The following is a 15,255-nucleotide window of genomic DNA, read 5'->3' on the forward strand; positions in this document are numbered from 1 at the left end:
ATCCATGTTCCTACAAAGGATGCAAATGCATCCTGTTTTATAGCTGCATAATATTCCATGGTGTATATGTGCCACATTTTCTTAATCCAGTCTGTCACAGATGGACATTTGGGTTGATTCCAAGTCTTTGCTCTTGTGAATAGTGCCGCAATAAACATAGTGTGGATGTGTCTTTATAGCAGCATGATATATATAATTTTGGGTATATACTCAGTAGTGGGATGCTGGGTCATAGGGCACTTCTACTTCTAGATCCTTGAGGAATTGCCATACTGTTTTTCATAATGGTTGAACTAGTTTACAATCCCACCAACAGTGTAAAAGTGTTCCTATTTCTCCACATCCTCTCCAGCACCTGTTGTTTCCTGACTTTTCAATGATTGCCATTCTAAGTGGTGTGAGATGGTATCTCATTGTGGTTTTGATTTGCATTTCTCTGATGGCGAGTGATGATGAGCATTTTTTCATGTGTCTGTTGGCTGTATGAATGTCTTCTTTTGAGAAATGTCTGTTCATATCCTTTGCCCCTTTTTGATGGGGTTGTTTGTTTTTTTCTTGTAAATTTATTTGAGTTCTTTGTAGGTTCGGGATACTAGCCTTTGTCAGATGAGTAGATGGCAAAAATTTTCTCCCATTCTGTAGGTTGCCTGCTCACTCTGATGGTAGTTTCTTTTGCTGTGCAGAAGCTCTTGAGTTTAATGAGATCCATTTGTCAATTTTGGCGTTTGTTGCCGTTGCTTTTGGTGTTTTAGACATGAAGTCCTTGCCCATGCCTGTGTCCTGAATGGTACTACCTATGTTTTCTTCTAGGGTTTTTATGGTATTAGGTCTAACATTGAAGTCTCTAATTCATCTTGAATTAATTTTTGTATAAGGAGTAAGGAAAGGATCCAGTTTCAGCTTTCTACTTATGGCTAGCCAATTTTCCCAGCACCATTTTAAATAGGGAATCCTTTCCCCATTTCTTGTTTCTCTCAGGTTTGTCAAAGATCAGATGGCTGTAGATGTGTGGTATTATTTCTGAGGACTCTGTTCTGTTCCATTGGTCTATATCTCTGTTCTGGTGCCAGTACCATGCTGTTTTGGTTACTGTAGCCTTGTAGTATAGTTTGAAGGCAGGTAGCATGATGCCTCCAGCTTTGTTCTTTTAGCTTAGGATTGTCTTGGCAATGCGGGCTCTTTTTTGGTTCCATATGAACTTTAAAGCAGTTTTTTCCAATTCTGTGAAGAAACTCATTGTAGATTGATGGGGATGGCATTGAATCTAAAATAACCTTGAGCAGTATGGCCGTTTTCACGATATTGATTTTTCGCATTCATTAGCATGGTATGTTCTTCCATTTGTTTGTGTCCTCTTTTATTTCACTGAGCAGTGGTTTGTAGTTCTCCTTGAAGAGGTCCTTTACATCCCTTGTAAGCTGGATTCCTAGGTATTTTATTCTCTTTGAAGCAATTGTGAATGGAAGTTCATTCCTGATTTGGCTCTCTGTTTGTTACTGGTGTATAAGAATCCTTGTGATTTTTGCTCATTAATTTTGTATCCTGAGACTTTGCTGAAGCTGCTTATCAGCTTAAGGAGATTTTGGGCTGAGACAATGGGGTTTTCTAAATATACAATCATGTCATCTGCAAACAGGGACAATTTGACTTCTTCTTTTCCTAACTGAATGCCCTTTATTTCTTTCTGTTGCCTGATTGCCCTAGCCAGAACTTCCAACACTATGTTGAATAGGAGTGGTGAGGGAGAGCATCCCTGTCTTGTGCCAGTTTTCAAAGGGAATTTTTCCAGTTTTTGCCCATTCAGTGTGATATTGGTTGTGAGTTTGTCATAAATAGCTCTTATTACTTTGAGGTACGTTCCATCAATACCGAATTTATTGAGCGTTTTTAGCATGAAAGGCTGTTGAATTTTGTCAGAAGCCTTTTCTGCATCTATTGAGATAATCATGTGGTTCTTGTCTTTGGTTCTGTTTATATGCTGGATTACGTTTATTGATTTGTGAATGTTGAACCAGCCTTACATCCCAGGGATGAAGCACACTTGATCATGGTGGATAAGCTTTTTGATGTGCTGCTGAATCCGGTTTGCCAGTTTTATTGAGGATATTTGCATCGATGTTCATCAGGGATATTGGTCTAAAATACTCTTTTTTTGTTGTGTCTCTGCCAGGCTTTGGTATCAGGATGATGTTGGCCTCATAAAATGAGTGGGAGGATTCCCTCTTTTTCTATTGATTGGAATAGTTTCAGAAGGAATGGTACCAGCTCCTCCTTGTACCTCTGGTAGAATTCAGCTGTGAATCCATCTGGTCCTGGACTTTTTTGGTGGGTAAGCTATTAATTGTTGCCTCAATTTCAGAGCCTGCTATTGGTCTATTCAGGATTCAACTTCTTGCTGGTTTAGTCTTGGCAGAGTGTGAGTGTCCAGGAAATTATCCATTTCTTCTAGATTTTCTAGTTTATTTCCATAGAGGTGTTTATAGTATTCTCTGATGGTAGGTTGTATTTCTGTGGGGTCCGTGGTGATATCCCCTTTATCATTTTTTATTGTGTCTATTTGATTCTTCCTCTTTTCTTCTTTTAGTCTTGCTAGCGGTCTGTCAATTTTTGTGATCTTTTCAAAAAACAATCCTGGATTCATTGATTTTTTGGAGGTTTTTAATGTCTCTATCTCCTTCAGTTCTGCTCTGATCTTAGTTATTTCTTGCCTTCTGCTAGCTTTTGAATGGGCTTGCTCTTGCTTCTCCAGTTCTTTTAATTGTGATGTTAGAGTGTCAATTTTAGATCTTTCAGCTTTCTCTTGTGGGCATTTAGTGCTATAAATTTCCCTCTACACACTGCTTTAAATGTGTCCCAGAGATTCTGGTATGTTGTATCCTTGTTCTCATTGGTTTCAAAGAACATCTTTATTTCTGCCTTCATTTCGTTATGTACCCAGTAGTCATTCAGGAGCAGGTTGTTCAGTTTCCATGTAGTTGAGAGCGGTTTTGATGAGTTTCTTAGTCCTGAGTTCTAGTTTGATTGCACTGTGGTCTGAGAGACGGTTTGTTATAATTTCTGTTCTTGTACGTTTGCTGAGGAGTGCTTACTTCCAATTATGTGGTCAATTTTGGAATAAGTGCGATGTGGTGCTGAGAAGAATGTATATTCTGTTGATTTGGGTGGAGAGTTCTATAGATGTCTATTAGGTCCGCTTGGTGCAGAGATGAGTTCAATTCACGGATATCCTTGTTCATTTTCTCTCTCGTTGATCTGTCTAATGTTGCCAGTGGAGTGTTGAAGTCTCCCATTATTATTGTATGGGAGTCTAAGTCTCTTTGTAAGTCTCTAAGGACTTGCTTTATGAATTTGGGTCTCCTGTATTGGTGCATATATATTTAGGATAGTTAGCTCTTCCTGTTGAATTGATCCCTTTACCATTATGTAATATCCGTCTTTGTCTCTTTTGATCTTTGATTGTTTAACGTCTATTTTATCAGAGAGTAGGATTGCAACCCCTGCTTTTTTTTGTTCTCCATTTGCTTGGTAGATCTTCCTCCATCCCTTTATTTTGAGCCTATGTATGTCTCTGCATGTGAGATGGGTCTCCTGAATACAGCAGACTGATGGGTCTTGACTCTTTATCCAGTTTGCCAGTCTGTGTTTTCATTGGAGCATTTAGTCCATTACATTTAAGGTTAATATTGTTATGTGTGAACTTGATCCTGACATTATGATATTAACTGGTTATTTCGCTCGTTAGTTAATGCAGTTTCTTCCTAGCCTCGATGGTCTTTACATTTTGGCATGTTTTTGCAATGTCTGGTACTGGTTGTTCCTTTCCATGTTTAGGGCTTCCTTCAGGGTCTCTTGTAAAGCAGGCCCGATGGTGACAAAATCTCTAAGCATTTGCTTATCTGTAAAGGATTTTATTTCTCCTCACTGATGAAACTTAGTTTGGCTGGATATGAAATTCTGGGTTGAAAATTCTTTTCTTTAAGAACGTTGAATTGGCCCCCACTCTCTTCTGGCTTGTAGAGTTTCTGCCGAGAGATCTGCTGTTAGTCTGATGGGATTCCCTTTGTGGGTAACCCGACCTTTCTCTCTGGCTGCCCTTAAGATTTTTCCTTCATTTCAACTTTAGTGAATCTGGCAATTATGTGTCTTGGAATTGCTCTTCTGGAGGAGTATCTTTGTGGTGTTCTCTGTATTTCCTGAATTTGAATGTTGGCCTACCCTACTAGGTTGGGGAAGTTCTGCTGGATGATATCCTGAAGAGTGTTTTCCATCTTGGTTCCATTTTCCCCCTCACTTTCAGACACCCCAATCAGATGTAGATTTGGTCATTTTCCATAATCCCATACTTCTTGCAGGCTTTGTTCATTTCTTTTTCTTCTTTTTTCTTTTGGTTTCTCTTCTCGCTTCATTTCCTTCATTTAATCCTCAATCGCTGATACTCTTTCTTCCAGTTGATCGAGTCAGTTACTGAAGCTTGTGGATTTGACACGTATTTCTCGTATCATGGTTTTCATCTCTGTCATTTCGTTTATGACCGTCTCTGCATTAATTAGTCTATCTGTCAATTCTTCCAATCCTCTTTCAAGATTTTTAGTTTCTTTGCACTGAGTACGTAATTCCTCCTTTAGCTCTGAGAAGTTTGATGGACTGAAGCCTTCTTCTCTTATCTCGTCAAAGTCTTTCTCTGACCAGCTTTGATCCATTGCTGGCGATGAGCTGCGCTTCTTTGCAGGGGGAGATGCGCTCTTATTTTTTGAATTTCCAGCCTTTCTGCCCTGCTTTTTCCCCATCTTTGTGATTTTATCTGCCTCTGGTCTTTGATGATGGTGATGTACTGATCGGGTTTTGGTATAGGTGTTCTTCCTGTTTGATAATTTTCCTTCTAATAGTCAGGACCTCAGCTGTAGGTCTGTTGGAGATTGCTTGAGGTCCACTCCAGACCCTGTTTGCTGGGTATCAGCAGCAGAGGTTGCAGAATATAGAATATTGCTGAACAGCGAGTGTACCTGTCTGATTCTTACTTTGGAAGCTTCCTCTCAGGGGTGTACTCCACCCTGTGAGGTGTGGGGTGTCAGACTGCCTCTAGTGGTGTATGTCTCCCAGTTAGGCTACTCAGGGTCAGGGACTCACTTGGGCAGGGAGTCTGTCTGTTCTCAGATCTCAACCTCCATGTTGGGAGATTCACTGCTCTCTTCAAATCGTCAGACAGAGTCGTTTGCGTCTGGGCAGGTTTCTGCTGCTTTTTTTGTTGTTGTTGTTTAGCTGTGCCCTGTCCCCAGAGGTGGGTTCTACAGAGACAGGCAAGTTTCCTTGTGAGCTACACCCAGTTGGAGCTTCCCAGTGGCTTTGTTTACCTACTTCAGCCTCAGCAATGGTGGGCGCCCCTCCCCCAGCCTCGCTTCTCCCTTGTGGTTAGGTCGCAGACTGTTGTGCTAGCAATGAGGGAGGCTCTGTGGCCGTAGGACCCCCCCGGCCAGGGGTGCGTATAATCTCCTGGTGTGCCCGTTTGCTTAAAGTGCAGTATTGGGGTGGGAGTTACCCGATTTTCGAGGTGTTGTGTGTCTGTGTTCCCCTGGCTTGGAAAAGGGATTCCCTTTCCCCTTGCACTTCCCAGGTGAGGTGATGCCTCACCCTGCTTCAGCTCTGGCTGGTCGGGCTGCAGCAGCTGACCAGCACCAATTGTCTGACACTCTCTAGTGAAATGAGCCCAGTACCTCAGTTGAAAATGCAGAAATCACCAGTCTTCTGTGTCGCTCGCGCTGGGAGTTGGAGACTGGAGCTGTTCCCATTCGGCCATCTTGCTCCGCCCCCTGGATCCCATTTCTAATAGTGGAAAATACACAATTTTCCATGGGATGTTTAAGATATTCGCATATTTTTCACTATGTGTATCCAGAGCTTTAGTAGAAGTAGGTTGAAAGAGAAGTGCATGTATCCATGGTGCTCCTCATTGTCAAAATCTATTTCAATTTTTGAATGCTTTAAAACTTGTTTCAGACCTAACATATGGCTTATCCTTGAGAATAAATTATGTGCTGGGAAAATATACTGTGTATTGTGTAGTTGTTGCATAAAATGTTTTGTAAATGTGTATTAGATTCATTCGGTCTATAGTGTAGAATAATAATAAGAAAAATTATAATAGTTATTATTATTATTTTGATCCAGAGTCTCACTTTTTCACCCAGACTGGAGTGCAGTGGTGTGACCTCAGCTCACTGCAACCTCCCCCTCCCAGGTTTAATCAATTCTTGTGCTTCATCCTATTGAGTAGCTGGTACTACCAGTGTGTGCCATCTTGTCTGGCTATTTTTGTATTTTAGTGGAGATGATGTCTCACCATGTTTCCCAGGCTAATCTCAAACTCCTAAGCTCGGGCAATCCACCCTCCTCAACCCCCCAAAGTGCTAAGACTACATGCATGAGGCAATGCACCTAGTCAAGTGCAGATTAATTTTAATATTTCTTTGTTGATCTTCTGCTATAGAACCTCTCCAGTTTTTAATGTGGGAATTAGAAGACTCCAGCTATTTCTGTATTGGGGCCTACCACCCTTTTTAGTTCTAATAATAATTGCGTTATGTATCTGACTGCTCCAATATTGGGTTCTCTTTTTTTATTATTATTATACTTTAAGTTCTAGGGTACATGTGCATAACGTGCAGGTTTGTTACATATGTATACTTGTGCCATGTTGGTGTGCTGCACCCTCAACTCGTCAGCACCCATCAATTCATCATTTATATCATGTATAACTCCCCAATGCAATCCCTCCCTCCTCCCCCCTCCCCATGGTAGGCCCCGGTGTGTGATGTTCCCCTTCCCGAGTCCATGTTTCCTCATTGTTCAGTTTCCACCTATGAGTGAAACATGCGGTGTTGGTTTCTCTCTTGTGATAGTTTGCTAAGAATGATGGTTTCCAGCTGCATCCATGTCCCTACAAAGGACGCAAACTCATCCTTTTTATGGCTGCATAGTATTCCATGGTGTATATGTGCCACATTTCCTTAATCCAGTCTGTCACAGATGGACATTTGGGTTGATTCCAAGTCTTTGCTCTTGTGAATAGTGCCGCAATAAACATACGTGTGCCTGTGTCTTTGTAGTAGAATAATTTATAATCCTTTGGGTATATACCCAGTAGTGAGATGGCTGGGTCATATGGTACATCTAGTTCTAGATCCTTGAGGAATCGCCATACTGTTTTCCATAATGGTTAAACTAGTTTACAATCCCACCAACAGTGTAAAAGTGTTCCAATTTCTCCACATCCTCTCCAACACCTGTAGTTTCCTGACTTTTTAATGATTGCCATTCTAACTGGTGTGAGATGGTATCTCATTGTGGTTTTGATTTGCATTTCTCTGATGGCGAGTGATGATGAGCATTTTTTCATGTGTCTGTTGGATGTATGCATGTCTTCTTTTGAGAAATGTCTGTTCATATCCTTTGCCCACTTTTTGATGGGGTTGTTTGTTTTTTCTTGTATATTTGTTTGAGTTCTTTGTAGATTCAGGATATTAGCCCTTTGTCAATGAGTAGATTGCAAAAATTTTCTCCCAATCTGTAGGTTGTCTGTTCACTCTGATGGTAGTTTCTTTTGCTGTGCAGAAGCTCTTAGGTTTAATTAGATCCCATTTGTCAATTTTGGCTTTTGTTGCTGTTGCTTTTGGTGTTTTAGACATGAAGTCCTTGCCCATGCCTATGTCCTGAATTATACTACCTAGATTTTCTTCTAGGGTTTTTATGGTATTAGGTCTAACATTTAAGCCTCTAATCCATCTTGAATTAATTTTCGTATAAGGAGTAAGGAAAGGATCCAGTTTCAGCCTTCTACTTATGGCTAGTCAATTTTCCCAGCACCGTTTATAAAATGGGGAATCCTTTCCCCATTTCTTGTTTCTCTCAGGTTTGTCAAAGATCAGATGGCTGTAGATGTGTGGTATTATTTCCGAGGACTCTGTTCTGTTCCATTGGTATATATGTCTGTTTTGGTACCAGAACTATGCTGTTTTGGTTACTGTAGCCTTGTAATATAGTTTGAAGGCAGGTAGCGTGACACCTCCAGCTTTGCCCTTTTGACTTAGGATTGTCTTGGCAATGCAGGCTCTTTTTTGGTTCCATATGAACTTTAAACAGTTTTTTCCAATTCTGTGAAGAAACTCATTGGTAGCTTGATGGGGATGGCATTGAATCTATAAATAACCTTGGGCAGTATGGCCATTTTCACGATATTTCTTCCTCTCCATGAGCATGGTATTTTCTTCCATTTGTTTGTGTCCTCTTTGATTTCACTGAGCAGTGGTTTGCAGTTCTCCTTGAAGAGGTCCTTTACATCCCTTGTAAGTTGGATTCCTAGGTATTTTAGTCTCTTTGAAGCAATTGCGAATGGAAGTTCATTCATGATTTGGCTCCCTGCTTATCTGTTAGTGGTGTATAAGAAGGCTTGTGATTTTTGCACATTAATTTTGTGTTCTGAGACTTTGTTGAAGTTTCTTATCAGCTTAAGGAGATTTTGGGCTGAGACAATGGGGTTTTCTAAATATACAATCATGTCATCTGCAAACAGGGACAATTTGATTTCTTCTTTTCCTAACTGGATACCCTTTTTCTTTCTCTTGCCTGATTGCCCTAGCCAGAACTTCCAACACTATGTTGAATAGGAGTGGTGAGAGAGGGCATCCTTGTCTGTACCAGTTTTCAAAGGGAATTTTTCCAGTTTTTGCCCATTCAGGATGATATTGGCTGTGGATTTGGCATAAATAGCTCTTATTATTTTGAGGTACATTCCATCAATACCAAATTTATTGAGCGTTTTTAGAATGAAGGGCTGTTGAATTTTGTCAAAGGCCTTTGCTGCATCTATTGAGATAATCATGTGGTTCTTGTCTTTGGTTCTGTTTATATTCTGGATTACGTTTATTGATTTGTGAATGTTGAACCACCCTAGCATCCCAGGGATGAAGCCCATTTGATCATGGTGGATAAGCTTTTTGATGTGCTGCTGAATCCGGTTTGCCAGTATTTTATTGAGAATTTTTGCATTGATGTTCATCAGGGATATTGGTCTAAAATTCTCTTTTTATGTTGTGTCTCTGCCAGGCTTTGATATCAGGATGATGTTCATCTCATAAAATGAGTTAGGGAAGATTCCCTCTTTTTCTATTGATTGGAAAAGTTTCAGGAAGAATGGTACCAGCTCCTCCTTGTACCTCTGGTAGAATTCAGCTGTGAATCCATCTGGTCCTGGACTTTTTTTGGTGGGTAAGCTATTAATTGTTGTCTCAATTTCAGAGCCTGCTATTGGTCTATTCAGAGATTCAACTTCTTGCTGGTTTAGTCTTGGCAGAGTGTGAGTGTCCAGGAAATTATCCATTTCTTCTAGATTTTCTAGTTTATTTGCATAGAGGTGTTTATAGTATTCTCTGATGGTAGTTTGTATTTCTGTGGGGTCCGTGGTGATATCCCCTTTATCATTTTTTATTGTGTCTATTTGATTCTTCCCTCTTTTCTTCTTTATTAGTCTTGCTAGCGGTCTGTCAATTTTGTTGATCTTTTCAAAAAACCAACTCCTGGATTCATTGATTTTTTGGAGGGTTTTTTGTGTCTCTATCTCCTTCAGTTCTGCTCTGATCTTAGTTATTTCTTGCCTTCTGCTAGCTTTTGAATGTGTTTGCTCCTGCCACTCTAGTTTTTTTAATTGTGATGTTAGAGTGTCCATTTTAGATCTCTCAGCTTTCTCTTGTGGGCATTTAGTGCTATAAATTTCCCTCTACACACTGCTTTAAATGTGTCCCAGAGATTCTGATATGTTGTATCTTTGTTCTCATTGGTTTCAAAGAACATCTTTATTTCTGCTTTCATTTCGTCATGTACCCAGTAGTCATTCAGGAGCAGGTTGTTCAGTTTCCATGTAGTTGAGCGGTTTTGATTGAGTTTCTTAGTCCTGATTTCTAGTTTGATTGCACTGTGGTCTGAGAGACAGTTTGTTATAATTTCTGTTCTTTTACATTTGCTGAGGAGTGCTTTACTTCCAATTATGTGGTCAATTTTGGAATAAGTGTGATGTGGTGCGGAAAAGAATGTATATTCTGTTGATGTGGGGTGGAGAGTTCTATAGATGTCTATTAGGTCCGCTTGGTGCAGAGATGAGTTCAATTCCTGGATATCCTTGTTAACTTTCTGTCTCGTTGATGTGTCTAATGTTGCCAGTGGAGTGTTGAAGTCTCCCATTAGTATTGTATGGGAGTCTAAGTCTCTTTGTAAGTCTCTAAGGACTTGCTTTATGAATTTGGGTCCTCCTGTATTGGTTGCATATATATTTAGGATAGTTAGCTCTTCCTGTTGAATTCATCCCTTTGCCATTATGTAATGGCCTTCTTTGTCTCTTTTGATCTTTGAAGGTTTAAAGTCTGTTTTATCAGAGACAAGTATTGCAACCCTTGCTTTTTTTTGTTCTCCATTTGCTTGGTAGATCTTCCTCCATCCCTTTATTTTGAGCCTATGTATGTCTCTGCATGTGAGATGGGTCTCCTGAATACAGCAGACTGATGGTTATTGACTCTTTATCCAGTTTGCCAGTCTGTGTCTTTTAATTGGAGCATTTAGTCCATTTACTTTAAGGTTAATATGTTTTGTGTGAACTTGATCCTGCCATTATGATATTAACTGGTTATTTTGCTCGTTAGCTGATGCAGTTTCTTCCTAGCCTCGAGGGTCTTTACATTTTGGCATGTTTTTGCAATGTCTGGTACTGGTTGTTCCTTTCCATGTTTAGGGCTTCCTTCAGGGTCTCTTGTAAAGCAGGCCCGATGGTGACAAAATCTCTAAGCATTTGCTTATCTGTAAAGGATTTTATTTCTCCTTCACTTATGAAACTTAGTTTGGCTGTATATGAAATTCTGGGTTGAAAATTCTTTTCTTTAAGAACGTTGAATATTGGCCCCACTCTCTTCTGGCTTGTAGAGTTTCTGCTGAGAGATCTGCTGTTAGTCTGATGGGCTTCCCTTTGTGGATAACCCGACCTTTCTCTCTGGCTGCCCTTAAGATTTTTTCCTTCATTTCAACTTTGGTGAATCTGGCAGTTATGTGTCTTGGAGTTGCTCTTCTTGAGGGGTATATTTGTGGCTTTCTCTGTATTTTCTGAATTTGAATGTTGGCCTGCCCTACTAGGTTGGGGAAGTTCTCCTGGAGGATATCCTGAAGAGTGTTTTCCATCTTGGTTCCATTTTCCCCCTCACTTGCAGGCACCCCAATCAGACGTAGATTTGGTCTTTTCACATAATCCCATACTTCTTGCAGGCTTTGTTCATTTCTTTTTCTTCTTTTTTCTTTTGGTTTCTCTTCTCGCTTCATTTCATTCATTTGATCCTCAATCACTGTTACTCTTTCTTCCAGTTGATTGAGTCGGTTACTGAAGTTTGTGCATTTGTCACGTATTTCTCGTGTCATGGTTTTCATCTCTGTCATTTCGTTTATGACCTTCTCTGCACTAGTCTCGCTGTCATTTCTTCCACTCTGTTTTCAGGATTTTTAGTTTCTTTGTGCTGGGTATGTAATTCCTCCTTTAGCTCTGAGAAGTTTGATGGACTGAAGCCTTCTTGTCTCATCTCTTCAAAGTCATTCTCTGACCAACTTTGATCCGTTGCTTGCGATGGGCTGCGCTCCTTTCTGGGGGAGATGCTCTCTTATTTTTGTATATTTCCAGCTTTTCTGCCCTGCTTTTTCCCCATCTTTGTGGTTTTGTCTGTCTCTGGTTTTTGATGATGGTGATGTACTGATGGGGTTTGGTATAGGTGTCCTTCCTGTTTGGTAGTTTTCCTTCTGACAGTCAGGACCCTCAGCTATAGGTCTGTTGGAGATTGCTTGAGGTCCACTCCAGACCCTGTTTGCCTGGGTATCAGCAGCAGAGGTTTCAGAAGATAGAATATTGCTGAGCAGCAAGTGTACCTGTCTGATTCTTACTTTGGAAGCTTCCTCTCAGGGGTGTACTCCACCCTGTGAGGTGTGGGGTGTCAGATTGCCCCTAGTGGTGGATGTCTCCCAGTTAGGCTACTCAGGGGTCAGGGACCCACTTGAGCAAGCAATCTGGCCCTTCTCAGATCTCAACCTCTGTGTTGGGAGATCCGCTGCTCTCTTCAAAGCTGTAAGACAGAGTCTTTCGCGTCTGCACAGGCCTCTGCTACTTCCCCTGTTGTTTTCTTAGCTGTGCCCTGTCCCCAGAGGTGGAGTCTACAGAGACAGGCAGGTTTCCTTGAGCTGCTTTGAGCTCCACCCAGTTCGAGCTTCCCAGCAGCTTTGTTTACCTACTTGAGCCTCAGCAATGGCGGGCGCCCCTCCGCCAGCCTCGCTGTTGCCTTGCGGATAGATCACCGCAGACTGCTGTGTTAACAATGAGGGAGGCTCCGTGGGCGTGGGACCCTCCCAGTCAGGTGTAGGATATAATCTCCTGGTGTGCCCGTTTTCTTAAAGTGCAGTATTGGGGTGGGAGTTCAACCATTTTCCAGGTGTTGTGTGTCTCAGTTCCCCTGGCTATGAATAGGGATTCCCTTCCCCCTTGGGCTTCCCAGGTAAGGCGATGCCTCGCCCTGCTTCAGCTCTCGCTGGTCAGGCTGCAGCAGCTGACCAGCGCCGATTGTCCGGGACTCCCTAGTGAGATGACCCCAGTACCTCATTTGAAAATGCAGAAATCACCGATCTTCTGTGTCGCTCGCACTGGGAGTTGGAGACTGGAACTGCTCCTATTCGGCCATCTTGCTCCGCCCCCTGGGTTGTTATATATTCAAAACTATTATATCTTTTTGCTGAATTGACCTATTTATCATTATATAATGGCCTTCTTTGGCTAGTCTTACAGTTTTTGTCTTGAAATCTATTTTTCCTGACATAAATGTAGTTACTCCTGTACTTCCTTGGCTTCTGTTAAACTGGAATATTTTTCTATCCCTTTATTTTTAGTATATTTGTGTCTTTATAAGTAAAGTGTGTTTCTTATAAGCACAGATCAATGGGTCTTGTTTTTTTCATTCAGTCTATGTCTTTTGAGTGAAGAGTTTAATTTACTTACATTCCATGAAATTATTGATAAGTAAAGATTTACTCTTGTCATTTTTTTTTCTGGTTGTTTTGTGGTCTTCTTTTCCTTCTTTCTTTCCTTCCTGTCATCTTTCAGGGAAAGTGATTTTCTCATATGATATGATTTAGTGTCTTGCTTTTTATTTTTGTGTATCTATTGTATTTTTTTTGTTTGTTTTAGGTTACCATGAGGCTTGCAAATACTATTTTATAATTAATTAATTTTATGTGGTAAGGACTTGACACTTTTATATAAACAAATAAGCTAAATAAAACTAATAAAAACTCTATGCATTAACTTCGTTCTCTTGCTTTTTAATTTTCTTTTGTTACTATTTATATCTTTTTGTACTATCCATGTCTTGAAAAACTTGTAGTTATTATTTTTGAGTGGTTTCTTGAATATTCTTTTTAATTAGGATAGGAATAGTTTACTCAATAATGTTACAGTAATACAGTATTCTGTTTTTTATGTGAACTTACTATTACCAGTGATTACTGCTAAGTACTATTATCAGTACTTACTCTTTTATCTTCAGTTGATTATTTATTGCTCATTTACGTTTTGTGCTTTCTGTTTGAAGTACCCTTTTAACATTTTTTTTTCAGACATTTTGCTGTTTATGAAAGCCCTGAGCTTTCATTTATCTGGAAAATTGTTTTTTCTTCATGTTTGATGGATATTTTTGCCAGATACACTATTGTAGCATAATTATTATTTTTTCTTTTTTTATTATACTTTAAGTTCTAGGGTACATGCGCACAACTTGCAAGATTGTTACACATGTACACGTGTGCCAAGTTGGTGTGCTGCACCCATTAACTCGTCATTTGTATTAGGTATATCTCCTAGTGCTATCCCTCCCCCATCCCCCCATGGCATGACAGGCCCTGGAGTGTGATGTTCCCCTTCCTGTTTCCAGGTGTTCTCATTGTTCAATTCCCACTATGAGTGAGAACATGAGGTGTTTGGTATTTTATCTTTGTGGTAGTTTGCTGAGAATGATGGTTTCCAGCTTCATCTATGTCCCTACAAAGGACATGAACTCATCCCTTTTTATGGCTGCAAAGTATTCCATGGTGTATATTTGCCTCATTTTCTTAATCTAGTCTATCATTGATGGATATTTGGTTTGTTCCAAGTCTTTACTATTGTGAATAGTGCCGTAATAAACATACATGTGCATGTGTCCTTATAGCAGTATGATTTATAATCCTTTGGGTGTATACCCAGTAATGGGATGGCTGGATCAAATGGTATTTCTAGTTCTAGATCCTTGAGGAATCACCACACTGTCTTCCACAATGGTTAAACTAGTTTACAGACCCATCAACAGTGTAAAAGTGTTCCTATTTCTCCACATCCTCTCCAGCACCTGTTGTTTCCTGACTTTTTAATGATTGCCATTCTAACTGGTGTGAGATGGTATCTCATTGTGGTTTTGATTTGCATTTCTCTGATGGCCAGTGATGATGAGTATTTTTTCATGTGTCTGTTGGCTGCATAAATGTCTTCTTTTGAGAAGTATCTGTTCATATCCTTTGGCGCTTTTTAATGGGGATGTTTGTTTTTTTTTTTCCTGTAAATTTGTTTGAGTTCTTTGTAGATTCTGGATATTAGTCCTTTATCAGATGAGTAGATTGCAAAAATTTTCTGCCCTTCTGTAGGTTGCCTGTTCACTCTGATGGTAGTTTCTTTTGCTGTGCAGAAGCTCTTTAGTTTAATTAAGTCCCATTTGTCAATCTTAGCTTGTGTTGTCATAGCTTTGGGTGTTTTAGACATAACATCCTTGCCCATGCCTATGTCCTGAATGGTATTGCCTAGGTTTTCTTCTAGGGATTTTATGGTTTTAGGTCTAACATTTCAGTCTTTAAACCATCCTGAATTAATTTCTGTATGAAGTGTAAGGAAGGGGTCCAGTTTCAGCTTTCTACGTATGGCTAGATAGTTTTCTCAGCACCGTTTATTAAATAGGGAATCCTATCCCCATGACTTGTTTTTGTCAGTTTTGTCAAAGATCTCATGATTGTAGATGTGTGGTATTTCTGAGGGCTCTGTTCTGTTCCATTGGTCTATATCTCTGTTTTGGTACCAGTACCATGCTGTTTGGCTACTGTAGACTTGTGGTATAATTTGAAGTCAGGTAGTATGATGTCCCCACTTTGATCTTTTGGCTTAGGATT

Source organism: Trachypithecus francoisi, unplaced genomic scaffold (assembly GCF_009764315.1).
Source record: "Trachypithecus francoisi isolate TF-2019V2 unplaced genomic scaffold, Tfra_2.0 Lachesis_group6, whole genome shotgun sequence".
NCBI lineage: Eukaryota > Metazoa > Chordata > Mammalia > Primates > Cercopithecidae > Trachypithecus > Trachypithecus francoisi.